We start from the raw sequence: 16,273 nt of genomic DNA on the forward strand, positions 1-16,273 counted from the left end.
AAGAAACTTCAAACTCATTGAACTCCTGCTTACATTTCTCCATTTGAGAACTATATCTCAGTTAAGCAGATTCTTCAATTTGGGACAAATGATAAATGAAATTAATTATTTCAATTGACTTTTGACTAATATGTTTTTGTTTTTCCAAACTAATTCTGTTGCAATTTCTATTGGCTTCATAGTAGAGTTCTTCAGAATGTCTGCCTGGTGATCTTTCTTATTGCCAAATTCTTTTGGAGAAATTACTAACTGGAAACTCTTTTTTTCCCATTTTGCAATAATTGGATAGTTTTTAAATTATTCTTCCTAAAAGTATGAAATGCTAAGTAAATAAATTTTTAAATAAAATGCATATAAGATGAGAGAGATAAAAATGCCCACATATCCATTACTCATTTTTGAAAAAACATTTTTATTAAATCAAAATTTATGCTTTGGTATCCTATCTTATTCCATTACTACCACTGAATGGTAGTCACCATTGTAAGTGTGTGTGCATGTGCTTGAGAGAGAGCCAGAGAAAGAAAATAGAAAGGCAAAGACAGAGAAGAGGGAGAGAGAGAAAAGGAGAGGGAAAGAAAAGATGACTCCAAGAACAGAAAGGAAGCATTTAGGACCATTACTGAAATGAATGTACACAATTTTCCCCACATTTTAGACAGAACTTAATTACATGTCCCTCCTAAATGGCATAAAGACTGAAAAATATAGTATTTTTATGTGCCCAGAATGAAAATAAAGTTCTTTGGGAAACACATGACATACTCTCTGTTGTACCTGTCCATGGAATTCTCCAGGCAAGAATACTGGAGTGGGTTGCCATTCCCTTCTCCAAGGGATCTTCCTAATTCAGGGGTTGAACCAGGTCTCCTACATGGCAAGCAGATTCTTTACCATCTAGCCATCATTGATTAACATTAATCAATGTTAATGTTTTGATTAACATTGAAATTGTTTTCCTTTATTACAACTGAGTTGCTCTTTTTTGTCTCTTAATGTTCATGTGCATGGATTTCTCTTATACAGTCTTTTGCACTGTTTTAAAACAGTATAAAAAGTGTATTTTATATCATCTCCAAATATAAGCATATACTCACATAAATACTTAGAACTGGTAGAAAATTTTCACCAAGAAATACTTATTCAGTCTTTAAAGACATCAACTTAGAGTTTTCAATTTCTATTGTTTCCAAACTGTGTAAACTTTAATACTAATTCTAGAATCAGATCAGATCAGATCAGTCGCTCAGTTGTGTCGGACTCTTTGCGACCCCATGAATCACAGCACGCCAGGCCTCCCTGTCCATCACCAACTCCTGGAGTTCACCCAGACTCATGTCCATAGAGTCAGTGATGCCATCCAGCCATCTCATCCTCTGTTGTCCCCTTCCTCTTGCCCCCAATCCCTCCCAGGATCAGAGTCTTTTCCAATGAGTCAACTACTTCGCATGAGGTGGCCAAAGTACTGGAGTTTCAGCTTTCGCATCATTCCTTCCAAAGAAATCCCAGGGCTGATCTCCTTCAGAATGGACTGGTTGGATCTCCTTGCAGTCCAAGGGACTCTCAAGAGTCTTCTCCAACACCACAGTTCAAAAGCATCAATTCTTCGGTGCTCAGCCTTCTTCACAGTCCAACTCTCACATCCATACATGACCACAGGAAAAACCATAGCCTTGACTGGACGAACCTTTGTTGGCAAAGTAATGTCTCTGCTTTTGAATATGCTATCTAGGTTGGTCATAACTTTCCTTCCAAGGAGTAAGTGTCTTTTAATTTCATGAAGACCTAAAAGTTAGTGCTGAGACGTTACATATTTTTGTTTAGTGTCAACAAACTTTTCAACCATAATTTTTCCATGAAAAACAACTCACTTATTTCAGAAAATTGGATTTTTTCTATATTTTCCTTTTTACCAAGATCATCTGATATCTTCTCTGAGTCCAGGTGAAGTCACAGATGAACCAATCTAAATAGAGGAATTTACTCAAGTCTGACGGGGAAACACTGATTTCATGATCACAACCTATTTTACTATTAGTATTTTTTCTTACAGTTTTGTCAGTAGGTAGGAAAAATACCATATTCCTTTAACCTGGATTTCTTGTAGAACTTATAAGGAAAAACATTTTACTTTATAAATGTTCATGGACCTCTGTATGGATGTACAGATATATCTGTATATATGTGTATTTGTTTAATTATAAATTTCCTAGAAAATTCTTTGCCTCTCTCCTTATATGTCTGCTTATATTTTTATATTTTAAGAGCTCTTTATGTATATGTGTGTGTATGTATTATGTGTGTGTATATATATATATAAAGTGTTTGTATGTATATGTATACTTCTTAATTTTATAATAACCACAATGACAGTATCTATAATTGAAGAGTACTAATAATAAAGCCATTTTGAAGTCAGTTGAAAGAAAAGTAAAACGGTGTTGAGATAATTTAGTAAGTTTTTGCATTAGTCTATAAGAAAAGTTAGTGTAATGTAAAAGAGAAAAGAGGAGACACTAGAAGCTTCAACTGAGTGTTTTCCAAAAATTTAAGTTGGGTAGTTAATTTATTGCCCATAAGAGGTGGTGCTGGCAATGTTGACTATAAATTATTGTCTATTGCCTTGGAGGCAGGTACTGTCAAGTAGAAAAATGGGAGTTGGTACAAAGAACAGATTTTTTTGGAGGGAATTGTCGACATGGGAGATTTAAAAAGTATTAAGAAGCAGAAAAAATTTCCATAACCCTAGAGGGCAACTGATAACAAGATTTTAAAGTTTATTTTTTTAGACCACTCAAGATCTTGAGATATTATTTTAAGAGTTGAGGTAGTATTTTAAGTACAGTTTTTAAACTGTTAATAAACTTTTATTTTTTTATTTTATTTTTTTAATTTAAATTTATTTATTTTAATTAGAGGCTAATTACAATATTGTATTGGTTTTTACATGTTGATGTATGATAAACTTAATAAACTTTTAAATTAATAGTTATTAAAATATGTGCAGAATAGTCTTACTTGCACATGCCATTTCCTCACTTTTGGATGATGTCATTCATTTCAATTTGCTATTATTGTTTTTTTTTTTAATCAGTGTAATCTGAAATATTTTTGTATATAATCTTTAAATTTCTGATTATTACCTAAAACACAGTCTCAAAAATGTTATTATTGCAACAGTTACGTTTGTTTTAAGCCAACTGTCATGTGGCTTCTATTTCTCAAAAGAATTATGTCAATATGTACATTCTCAAGCAATGTGTCAGAATTCATGTTTATTGTAACTTCTACATTGAATACTCTATAAAAACAGACAAAAGCAAGAAAATAAAACTTTGCTAATAGGGTGAAGAATGAAATACCAGCATCATATTGTTGCCTTGTTTTTTTTTTTTTTTTAACTTTAGTATCTATTCAAATAGTCTAGACTTTTAACATGGTGTGTATGTGTATGTCTGTTTATGTGCACACATGGGTTTGTGTAAAAACTTTATTTTGACTACTAAGACTCAATATTTTTTAATCAATTGTGTTTTACATGTATCAATTCTTTCTACTTTTACTTAATATTTTTGCAAATCCATTTCCCCAAGTTTATTGTTTAAGAGGGTCATGTTTCAATATGCTGATTTTATGGAATTCTTTGTTACAATTAAAATAATCATCAAAGAAGTGAAATAATAGGAGACTCAGGGGATCCTTGGGTGAGCAAGGGAGCACTGGGCATTTCAAGTTATAGAGAATGGGAACATTTTTAAAAAATGGAAGGATGCCAAGGATATATACTGCCCATGGGTTACCAAGAATCTAATAAGCACTTAATAAATATTTGTTGTCTGCCTGATTCTAAATCCTGCCTGGGATATGCCTTATATCTACCTCTTCTCCAGTCAAGATGTAGCAGTGAATTTCTATTCTTCAATGAGGGCAAACATTCCTGTAATTCATGTGTGTTAGTCACACAGTCCTGTCCAACTCTTTGGGACCTCATGGACTGTAGCCCGCCAGGCTCCTCTGTCCGTGGAATTCTCCAGACAAGAATATTGGAGTGGGTAGTCATTCCCTTCTCCAGGGATTCATTGTTGTTGCAGTTCAGGGACCCAGTCACATCCGACTCCTTACATCCCCATGGACTGCAGCATGCCAGGCCTCCCTGTCCCTCACCATCTCACAAAGTTTTCCCAAGTTCATGTCCATTGCATCAGTGATGCCATCCAGCCATTTTATCCTCTGACACACTCTTCTTCTTCTGCCCTCAACCTTTGCCATCATCAGAGACTTTTCCAATGAGTCGGCTGTTCACATCAGAACCAAAACACTGCAGTTTCAGCTTCAGCATCAGTCTTTTCAATGAGTATTCAGAGTTGATTTCCCTTAAGATTGATTGGTTTGATCTCCTTGCTGTCCAAGAGACTTTCAGGAGTCTTCTCCAGCACCACAGTTTGAAGGCATCAGTTCTTTGGCACTCTGCCTTCTTTACAGTCTAGCTCTCACAATCTTATGTGACCACTGGGAAGACCATAGCCTCCTTTGACTATATGGGCCTTTGTTGGCAGAGTAATGTCTCTGCTTTTCAACACACTATCTAGGTTTGTCATAGCTTTCCTGCCAAGAAGCATTCATCTGATTTCATGGCTGCAGTCACCATCCCCAGTGATTTTAGAGCCCAAGAAGAAGAAATCTGTCATTCCTTCCACCTTTTCCCCCTCTATTTGCCATGAAGCAATGGGGCTGGATGCCATGATCTTAGTTGTTTTTTTTAATATTTAGTTTTAAGCTGACACTTTCACTCTCCTCCTTCGGCCTCATCAAGAGGCTCTTTAGTTCCTCTTCACTTTCTACCATTAGAGTGATTTCATCGGCATATCTGAGGTTGTTGATGTTTCTCCCACCTGTCTTGATTCCAGCTTGTAACTCATCCAGCCCTGCATTTCTCATGATGTGCTCAGCATATAGGTTAAACAAACAGAGTGACAGCAGACAGCCTTGTCATACTCCTTTTCCAATCTTGAACCATCAGTCGTTCTATACGGGTTCTAACTGTTGCTTATTGACCTGCATACAGGTTTGTCAGGAGACAGGTAAGACGTTCTGGTATTCCCATCTCTTTGAGAGCTTTCTATAGTTTGTCATGAGCCACACAGTCAAAGGCTTTAGCGTAATTGATGAAACACAGTTCGATGACTTTCTGGAATTCCCTTGCTTTCTCTATGATCCAGAAAATGTTGGCAATTTGATCTCTGGTTCCTCTGTCTTTTCTAAGCCCGGCTTGTACATCTGGAAATTCTTGGATTGCATAATGCTGAAGCCTGGCATGCAAGATTTTAAGCACGACCTTACTAGCTTGGGAGATTAATGCAATTGTTGGATGGTTAGAACATTCTTTAGTACTATCCTTCTTGGGAACTGGGATGAGGATAGATCTTTCCCAGTCCTGTGGCCACCAAGTCTTCCAGATTTGCTGACATATTGACTGAAACACCTTGATGGCATCATTCTTTAGGGTTTTGAATAGCTGTACTGGAATTCCATCACAGCCACTAGCTGTACTAACAGCAGTGCTTCCTAAGGCCCACTTGACTTCACACTCCAGAATGTCTGGCTCTGGGTGACTGACCACACCGAGGTAGAAATCTGGTTCATTAAGATCTTTTTTGTACAGTTCTTCCATGTATTCTTTCCATCTCTCCTTGATCTCTTTAGTGCCTACTAGGTCTCAACTGTTTCTGTCCTTTATTGTGCCTATCTTTGGGCAAAATATTCCCTTGATATTTCCAATTTTCCTGAAGAGATCTCTAGTCTTTCCCCTTCTGTTGTTTTCTTCTAGTTTTATGCACTGTTCATTGAAGAAGGCCTTTTTGTCTCTCTGTGCTGTGTTTTGGAAATCTGTGTTTAGTTGGATACACCTTTTCCTTTCTCCCTTGCTTTTCATTTCTATTCTTTCTTTAGCTATTTGTAAAGCCTCCTCAGATAACCACTTTGCCTTCTTGCTTTTCTTTTTCTTTGGGACGGTTTTTTTGATGCCTCCTGTACAATATTATGAACCTCCATCCATAGTTCCTCAGGCACACTGTTACTAGATCTAATCTCTTGACTCTATTTATTACTTCCACTGCATATTCATAGGGGATTTGGTGTAAGTCAGACCTGGCTGACCTAGTGGTTCTCTCCGCTTTCTTAGTTTAAGCCTGAATTTTGCTATGAGAAGCTGAAGATCTGAGCCACAGTCAGCTCCAGGTCTTGTTTTTGCTGACAGTATACAGTCTCTCCATCTTTGGCTGCAAAGACTGTAATCTTTTTGATTTCGGTATCGTCCATCTGGTGATGTTCATGTGTAAAGTCGTCTCTTGTGTTATTGAAAAAGAGTATTTGCTATGACCAGTGTGTTCTCTTGGCAGAATTCAGTTAGCTTTTGCCCTGCTTCATTTTGTTCTCCAAGGCCAAACTTGCCTGTTACTCCAGGGATCTCTTGTCTTCCTACTTTCACTTTCCAATCCCCAATGATGAATAGAACATCTTTTTTGGTGTTATTTCTAAGGAGGTCTTCTAGGTCTTCATAGAACTGATCAGCTTCAGACTTATAACTAGGTAAAATTGAGAAATCTTTCTGACTCCCTACTTTGAGTCCAAATGGTTACCACACTTAGATAAGCTTTAGTGGATCGTGTCCTTAGCTTTAACAAAAACCTATGGTTTTGACCCTTTTTTATGTAGTGTTTGAACTTGCTGACATAGTCTTGTTTCTTCACATAACACAGAAGCAGGAAGAGGAGCCACTGTTTTTTTTGTTTTGTTTTGTTTTGTTTTGACTGAGTAATACTTTATTTTTTTTATTTATTTATTTTTTTTAATTTTATTTTATTTTTAAACTTTACATAACTGTATTAGTTTTGCCAAATATCAAAATGAATCAAAAATAGTACCTTCTGGGTAGATTAGGCAAAGTGATGGCGTAACCAAGAGGCTTCTTATTGAAGCAAATAGCTTTGTTGTCTCTCCTACATTGCACTATATCTGAAAGAGATAAAAGCTTTGTTTCCAGTGGTCATATCTCCTTATAAACAGATTCCTCTTCTAAACCTAATGGAAAGTGTTTTTTTTACATTTTATCCTGAGTATAGTTGATTAACAATGTTGCCTTAGTTTTAGGTGTACAGCAAAGTGATTCAGTTATGCATATACATACATCTGTTCTTTTTCGAATTCTTTTCCCATTTAGGTTATTTAGGAATATGAGCAGCATCCCCTTGTTGGACCTTGCTGGTTATCTATTTTACATATAGCAATGTGTACATGTCAATCCCAAATTACCAATCAACAACCCCCCCCCACCCCGCCTTTCCCCCCTGGTAACCACAGTTCATGTTCTCTAAGTCTGTGAATCTGTTTCTGTTTTGTAAATAAGTTACCTCTCTTCTTGGTTTGCAGCTAGTTAGCTTCCTACTGTATCCTCGTAATGGCCTTTCCTTTGTGCAAATGTTTGGGGGAAGGGAAAACTAGGAGAAAGGAAAAGAGATGGTGAGGGAGAGAGAGTGCTCCATTTTCTCTTCCTCTTCTAAGACACCAGTTCTATTGCATTAAGCCTCTCCCTGCCAGGGTATCAAATTATTCAAACAAGCCAGTCACATCTTTCCATGATGAGCAGAGTTTACTCCATTCTTTCATTACTACAAAGTTTGCCTCCCACAGATCTTGCTTGTTCACTCAGTTCCTGAGTGCAACCCTTCATGTCATCCTGCTTGGAACATTATGTCTTCTCTTGTGCTTTAAGTGTATGAACTGCTGTCTGTCCCACTGGTCTCATGTCAGATGTTGTGTTTAGTCCTTTCATAACCCTAGGGCAGTAACCCTTCCCTCACTAATGGGGTAAAGAGGAGGTGATCAAAATAAAAAAGTATAATTTGTGATTGATTTCATTGTCTTCTCTTTGCTTGTGTGGTAGGATATTACATAACGTTATACATTTGTATTTGTCTTGTTGTCTCTAATTTCTTTCTCCATCCTCTGGTTTTTATTTTCTGGAATAAACAAAATAAATATTCTCAGTAATATTTCAGGGTGGAAAGCAATAGATGTTGGAAATCATACTACTTCCTCATGTTTTGTGAAAGCCTGAGCCATGTTGAAGAGAGTGATTGGGTCTTAGAGGGGGGAATTGTCTGGAGGCTGGCAGGGGTTGAAAGAGAGCTACTGATTATAAGGTCTTTGACTTTGAAGTTCACCTGGAGACTCTGAAACTTAGTCTTATTGCCAACATTAGAAAATATTCCATCCCACACTCTCTTAGTGTGACATGGAGCAGCAGTCATTGGTTTAGATGGGCTATGTGGGCTTGGATCAATATGAAGAGGACAGCAGCCAGAATTGCTTCATGTAGTTGGACTGACCAATAAGTAAGTGGTCAATGTCTATTTTGAGTGAAAGTCTTACAGTTCTACAGAAATGACAAAACAATAAAAGAAATCTTTGATGCCACCAAAATAAAGAGATTATATATCCAATGAATGCAAGTCCAAGAATTAATGTGTGACCATCAGCAGTGGTAGTGATGAATGGTAGGATGTTGCAAGGTGAGACCGTTTGCTCAGAACTCTACAAACTGAGATCCAGTTTTGGTGATGCATAGAGTTTCCTGTTAAAATAGGTATCACTTCCTTTGCAAGTAGGAAAACCTCTGGTTCAAGTGACAGGTAGTTGGAAATACTACTTTTTTTTTTCCTTTTTGGTAAAAGGAATATATGGTGTAGGCAGGAGATACTCAGTCCAGAACTTAACCTCCACAGAAGCCAAGTCTGCTAATCAACAGAGAGTTACTATTTGTTACTATTTTGAGATGCTCCTTTCTTGATTTTGAAAGATCTTGTCAGACAGCAAAAAGAGCTAACTAAACAACTGTAGCGGAGAAGGCGATGGCACCCCACTCCAGTATTCTTGCCTGGAAAATCCCATGGACGGAGGAGCCTGGTAGGCTGCAGTCCATGGGGTCGCGAAGAATCGGACACGACTGAGCAACTTCACTTTCACTTTTCACTTTTATGCATTGGAGAAGGAAATGGCAACCCACTCCAGTGTTCTTGCCTGGAGAATCCCAGGGACGGGAGAGCCTGGTGGGCTGCCATCTATGGGGTCGAACAGAGTCGGACACAACTGAAGCAACTTAGCAGCAGCAGCAGCAAACAACTGTAGAATTCTCAAAGGAATGCCTCAGACAGTGTTTTCCCTAAAGCTTCTAACTCCTATATGTATCTTGCTACCTTGCTAGAACAATAGTGTAATGAGGTGAAAATCACTCAGTCATGTCTGACTCTTTGTGACTCCATGTACTGTAGCCCTTCAGGCACCTCTGTCCATGGAATTCTCCAGGCAAGAAATATGGCATGGGTAGCCTATCCCTTCTCCAGGAGATCTTCCCAACCCAGGGCTCAAACCCAGGTCTCCCACATTGCAGGCAGATTCTTTACCATCTGAGCCACCAGGGAAGCCCAAGAATACTGGAGTGGGTAGCCTATCTCTTCTCCAGGGATCTTCCCGACCCAGGAATGAGTCCTGCATTGCACGTGGATTCTTTACCAGCTGAGCCACTGGGAGTAGAATTAGCATTTGCAAGTGGGAATTAAATGCTCTCTTATGAAAAGGGAAAACTATATCAATAGTTTAGGTTTCAAAGCCATTAGGAAATTTGTTATAGAATGAAGTCCAAATTTTGACATGTATTTGATGATTTCCCTTTCTGTCTTTCACTGTGTTATCTGCAATGTTTGTGAGTAGGAAAGGTTGCTTTTGACCTCCATCATTCCCCGCCCCTTCACCTCTTCACATAAATTACTTCCCAAAGTACTCCTTGAAGTCTTTCTAGACTGGGGTTCCTCCGATTGTAATCTTCAATGGTCCTCATACAAGTGTGAAAAAAATGTGACAATTAGGATGATTATGTAAGAGTCTTTTGTTTGATAAATGTTTACTTGATTTTAAAGTTTAAAAAAAGTGTGTTTCTAGAATATGCTGATGGTGTAAAACCTAAAAAATTCACATGTTTTGTAGCTTGTAGATAATTTAGTAGTGAAAATGAAAGTAGTGGATGAGGAGTCAGAAAACCTGGATTTGGGTTCTGGTTTCACCAGTTCCTCCCAATGTGACCTTTAGTGTATTTTCTGAGTTTCATTTTCTGCATATATACAATGGAAATTCAGTTTTCTGTTTTTCTAACATCACACTTTATTGTGGAAATGTGAGAAGGTAATGAATGTCATGCTTGGAAGAAAAGTTATGACCAACCTAGATGGCATATTAAAAGCAGAGACATTACTTTGCCCACAAAGGTCTGTCTAGTCAAGGCTATGGTTTTTCCAGCAGTCATGCATGGATGTGAGAGTTGGACTATAAAGAAAGCTGAGCACCGAAGAATTGATGCTTTTGAACTGTGGCATTGGAAAAGTCTCTTGAGAATCCCTCGGATTGCAAGATCCAACCAGTCCGTCCTAAAGGAAATCAGTCCTGAATATTCATTGGAAGGACTGATGTTGAAGCTGAAACTCCAGTACTTTGGTCACCTGATGTGAAGAACTGACTCATTTGAAAAGACCCTGATGCTGGGAAAGATTGAAGGTAGGAGGAGAAGGGAACGACAGAGGATGAGATGGTTGGAGAGCATCACCAACTCAATGGACATGAGTTGGTGTAAACTCTGGGAGTTGGTGATGGACAGGGAGGCCTGGAGTGCTGTAGTCCATGGGGTCTCAAAGAGTCACACTTGACTGAGCAACTGAACTGAACTGAATGAATGTGAAGATGCTCTGTAATTAGTGAAACAATTTATAATTTTAAATTATTATAATCTACTCCAAAGTTGTCCTTTTACAGATGAGGAAAGCAAACTCTTGCTTTATTGTTCACCCAAGTTCAAATAAATAACTCTTATAAGTAGACAGTTTTAGTATAATATTTCAGAAGCATCCTACCAAGCCTTCTGAATACTCTCCACTCTAGACTGTGCATTCTATCCCCTACATCAAGCACCTCTGTTTATGTTAAAAGTAAGTCAAAGATCTATCATTTTTACTGTGGTTAAATATGTATTTCACTGCTTCTAGTTTTTTACTTGCAGCTATAAGAGGAATGAACTTTAAGGGACATATATGATTTTTCAGTTATAGGCATAAACTATTAATTCCCCAGGATTCATGAGTATAGCAAAATCATGTCATCTTGGTAAACTGTAAGAGATTCCATTACTATGACTTGTTGTAATATTTAGAGCTTTTGTTGTTGTTTGCTTTGTTTAATAGAGGAGGATCTCTCTTAATTCCTTTACTTAAATCTACAGTACTTAAAATACAACCTACCATATAATAGGTAGATATTGCTGAATAAACGAAGTCTGGCTTTTACAAGGGGAACCCAAATAAGTTACTACTACTAAAAATCACTTATGTATAGTTGGAAAGCATATGGTTGATAGATTAAAATGTATTGTGTGTCAATAGTTTTAGAAATGATACCATGAGATATGTAGGAAAAAAAATCTTCCTTGTGGTTTCCTTTGTTTTTGTCTAGGCAGGTGGTAAATGGAGAGGGGAGAGAAATGGAGCAATGAGAATTGAAGTTTTGTAGAGTAAAGGAGCAAAACTTTACTCTGTTAAACTTAGATCACAAAGGATTCTGGAGTGCTACAGAAAGTAGAATATATGGGGACAGAATATTAAAATTGGTCAGTAATAAGAAAAATTACAGGAGATCTATTTCTGAGCCAAGATGTCTAAACAAAGAAAGCATAAGGACAAACAATATGAAGAAGACCTAGAGAGGCACATGGGCAGGTCCTAAAAAGGAAGAGTTTCCCCCATTTTTTTCAAAACTGTTTTATCCTTTTCTATTTTTTTTTAAATTGCTTTATAGTGTTGTGTTAGTTTCTTCTACACAATGAAGTGCATCAGCTATGTGCATACATGTATCTCCTCCCTCATAGACCATCCTCCCACCAACCCTCATCCCACACCTCTAGGTCATCACAGAGCACCAAGCTGAGCTCCCTGTGAAGTATAGTTGATTTGAAATGTTGTATTACTTTCAGTTGTTCAGCCAAGAGATTCAGTTATATATCAGATCAGTCACTCAGTCGTGTCCAACTCTTTGTGACCCCATGAATCGCAGCATGCCAGGCCTCCCTGTCCATCACCAACTTCCGGAATTCACTGAGACTCACATCCATCGAGTCAGTGATGCCATCCAGCCATCTCATCCTCTGTCGTCCCCTTCTCCTCCTGCCCCCAATCCCTCCCAGCATCAGAGTCTTTTCCAAGGAGTCAACTCTTTGCATGAGGTGGCCAAAGTACTGGAGTTTCAGCTTTAGCATCATTCCTTCCAAAGAAATCCCAGGGCTGATCTCCTTCAGAATGGACTGGTTGGATCTCCTTGCAGTCCAAGGGACTCTCAAGAGTCTTCTCCAACACCACAGTTCAAAAGCATCAATTCTTCGGCGCTCAGCCTTCTTCACAGTCCAGCTCTCACATCCATACATGACCACAGGAAAAACCATACCTATGTTTATTCTTTATCAGATTCTCTTCTTTTACAGCCTATTACAAAATATTGAATATAGTTTTCTGTACTATACAGTATGTCCTTATTGGTTATCTATTTTATCCACAGCATCACATATGTGTAAATCCCCAACTCCTAATTTATCCCTCCCATGCCCTTTCCACTTTTGACAGCCAAGTTTGCTTTCTATGTCTGTGGGTCTATTTCTGTTCTATATGTAAGTTCAGAGGTATCACCTCACACTGGTCAGAATGTCCAGTATCAAAAAGTCTACAAACAATAAATGCTGGAGAGAATGTGGAGAAAAGGGAGCCCTCTTATACTGCTGGTGGAAGTGTAAATTGGTACAGCTGCTATGGTGAATAGTATGGAGGTTCCTTAAAAAACTAAAACTAGAGCTCCCATATGATCCTGAAATCCCACTTCTGGGCATATATTTGGAGAAAACCATAATTGAAAAGATACAGGCACCCCAATGTGCATTGCGTCACTATTTACAATAGCCATGACATGGAAGCAGCCTGTGTTCATTGACAGACGAATGAATAGAGATGTATATTTATACAATTGAGTGTTTATACAATGGTATGTTTATATAGTGGAATATCACTCAGCCATAAAAAATGAAATAATGCTATTTGCAGCAACATGAGGGACCCAGAGATTATCATACTAAGTGAAATAAATTAGACAAAGACAAATATATAGTATCATTTATATGTAAAATCTAAAAAAATATTGATATCCATTTTTCATACCAAAATTTTTCTGTTCTTTACATGAACTCTTTGCCAATATGAAAAGGCAAAGCTTTTCAATTTTAAATCGAATTACTTTTTTGATTTCAGGTATTTCAGGAAAGGTCATACTCTTATGTACTCACAAGAGCATTTATGGCCTTTGAAATAAAATTCTGGCTCAGCTGGTTATTTAACCTCATAGAAGCTCAGTTGCCTCATCTCTAAGGCACAAATGCTAATAATAAGATTCGTTAAGATAGTTAAATTAGTAAGTTCCCGGCCCAGTGGCTTCACATATGATCTTTCCTTTTCTCCATCACGCCTTCCTTTGCTGTTTTTTTCTCTTTCCTCCTCTCTCTCCTCTCCTCTTTCCCTGCCTACTGTAGGAAGAAGTAACCTTTCTGTACTTAAAAGAACCATTTATACTCTGTGAACTTGAAGGGAAATTTTGATTTAACCATAATTCATTAAATGTCACAATCTCTAATATTCCCTTGGGTTTCCCTTTTGGGGGAAGCAAATCGGTATGTATGTGGTTATTTAACAATAGTTAGAGCATTCAAAATTTATGTATTTAACATAAGAACCACAGGTAAAGGACAAAATGCTAAATTAAATATAGACAATCATCTTATAGTATAAAAATAATTTCTGTGGCCAGGTGAGGAAGGATGAGAACAGATCCTACCTACTAGGTTGCAGTTAAAAGAATTGGGACTACAAGACAAAGGCAGTCTTTTTGGAAAACCTGCTGATTTTGCATAAGAATGACAGAGGCCATTTTCACGCAACTTATTTATATTGTCTCTGCATTAGACAAATGTCTAGTCTCATCTGTGTACCATACTTATAACTAGAATAAGACAAAATACTGTTTTAAGGTAAATGCTGGGTACTTTGGAAGAGGACATATTCATTTTCAAAGACTTTTAAGAAATTCTCTGAGAATATAAATTTTTGCTCAATTTTAAATTTTCTTGATCGTACTCAATTTGGGAACAAGGTATTTACAAAATATCACATAATTAAGATATCTCAATAGAGAAGAGAGCGAATCAAATATAATCCTAGAGAGAGTTTCTTCAGTTTCAACATTCATTTCTCTGTTTTTCCTCCAAAATTCATGCTATTAGTCAAAACATATCAGATTAAGATTAAACTTCTGCCCCTTGGGCAGCTTCTGCTATGTCAAAAACATAATTGAAAATGAGAATGTGACTTCTGTGTTTTGTTAGCTTCTTATCCTTGCTATAAAAATTCTTGACTATTTCATCATACGTACAACCCCAAAGACAAATCATGCTTCTTCTGAGGAAAATTTATAGCTGCCAACTGCTGGAGAGTTCATGTCTTGGGGGGATAGTAAGAGATATGAAGGTACTTACCAGTTCTGAAAACACCCTGGTAGAAGTTTGAAATCTCAAAATAAGCAGACACCAAATGTACTGAGATCCCATTATTGGGAAAAACTGTAGCACATGTACGTTCTCTGCCAACCTGGACTCGTTTTTTTGAATATTCATTTTGTACTCCCAAACAATGGCAAATAGATGGGGAAAAAGGTGGAAACAGTGACAGATTTTATTTTTTGGGGCTTCAGAGTCACCGTGGAAAGTGACTGCAGCCATGAAATTACTCCTTGGAAGGAAAATGATGACAAGCCTAGACAGCATATTAAAAGGCAGAGACATTCCTTTGCTGACAAAGGTCTGTCTAGTCAAAGTCATGGTTTTTCCAGTAGTCATGTATGGATGTGAGAGTTGGACCATAAAGAAGGCTGAGCAGCAAAGAATTGATGTTTTTGAATTGTAGTACTTTAGAGTCCCTTGGACTGCAAGGAGATCAAACTAGAAAAATGGTACTGAAGAATTTATTTACAGGGCAGCAATGGAGAAACAAACATAGAGAAGAGACTTATGGACTTGGGGAGAGGGGAAGAGAGGGTGAGATGTATGGAAAGAGTATCACGGAAACTTATATTACCATATGTAAAATAATTAGCCAACAGGAATTTCCTATATGGCTCAGGAAACTCAAACAGGGACTCTGTATCAACCTAGAGGGGTGTGTTGGGGAGGGAGGTGGGAGGGAGGTTCAAAAGGGTATATATCTGTGCCTGATTCATGTTGAGGTTTGACAGAAAACAACAAAATTCTGTAAAGCAATTATCCTTCAATAAATGAATAAATAAGCAGACAATCCTAAAGGAAATATTCACTGGAAGGACTGATGCTTAAGCTGAAGCTCCATTATATTGGCCACCTGACTCAAAGAGCCATTGGAAAAGACCCTGATGCTGGGAAAGTTTAAGGCAGGAGGAGAAGGGGGTGATGTAGGATGAAGGGGTTGAATGGCATCACCAACTCAATGGAGGTGAATTTGAGCAAACTCCAGGAGATGGTGAAGGACAAGGAATCCTGGTATGCTGCAGTCCATGGAGTCACAAAAAGTCTAACATGACTTAGCAACTGAACAACAACCCCAAACAATTAAAAGCATAGAAAGCAATAGTGGCAGGAAGAAAATACATGTAATTTTCATTTACATCACTATTTTATTTCTTGCCTTATGCTTTAGCATTCAAGCATGTAGAGATTTATTTCGGAGCCCATATAGTGTGACCTACAAGTCAGTTCTCCATGGGGCATTGAAACAGGATCCTATGATCCTATGTACATCATAAAAATACAAGCATGGGATATAATACAGAAAAAAAAAAAGTTCCTTAAGATGTCAGGGGACCCACCTAAACAGCTGTTTTTGACTTAGGGGTCATCAATCAGCTTTCTGGTATCACAGCTCTATTTCGTAATCTGAATCTAAACGCAAATCATGGACGTGTCAGCACTTTGTTAATATTGTTTTGGTAGATGCGTGACAGCATGCGGCATCTGGCTAGCTTGGAGAGAAGCTAACAGCTACATTTCTCATTAAGTGGGTACAACTTGACTTGCCACAGGGCTGGCAGGCATTTTAAAAGCTGAGTTACTTTC

This window comes from Bubalus bubalis, chromosome 19, assembly GCF_019923935.1.
Source record: "Bubalus bubalis isolate 160015118507 breed Murrah chromosome 19, NDDB_SH_1, whole genome shotgun sequence".
In the NCBI taxonomy this organism is placed as follows: Eukaryota; Metazoa; Chordata; class Mammalia; order Artiodactyla; family Bovidae; genus Bubalus; species Bubalus bubalis.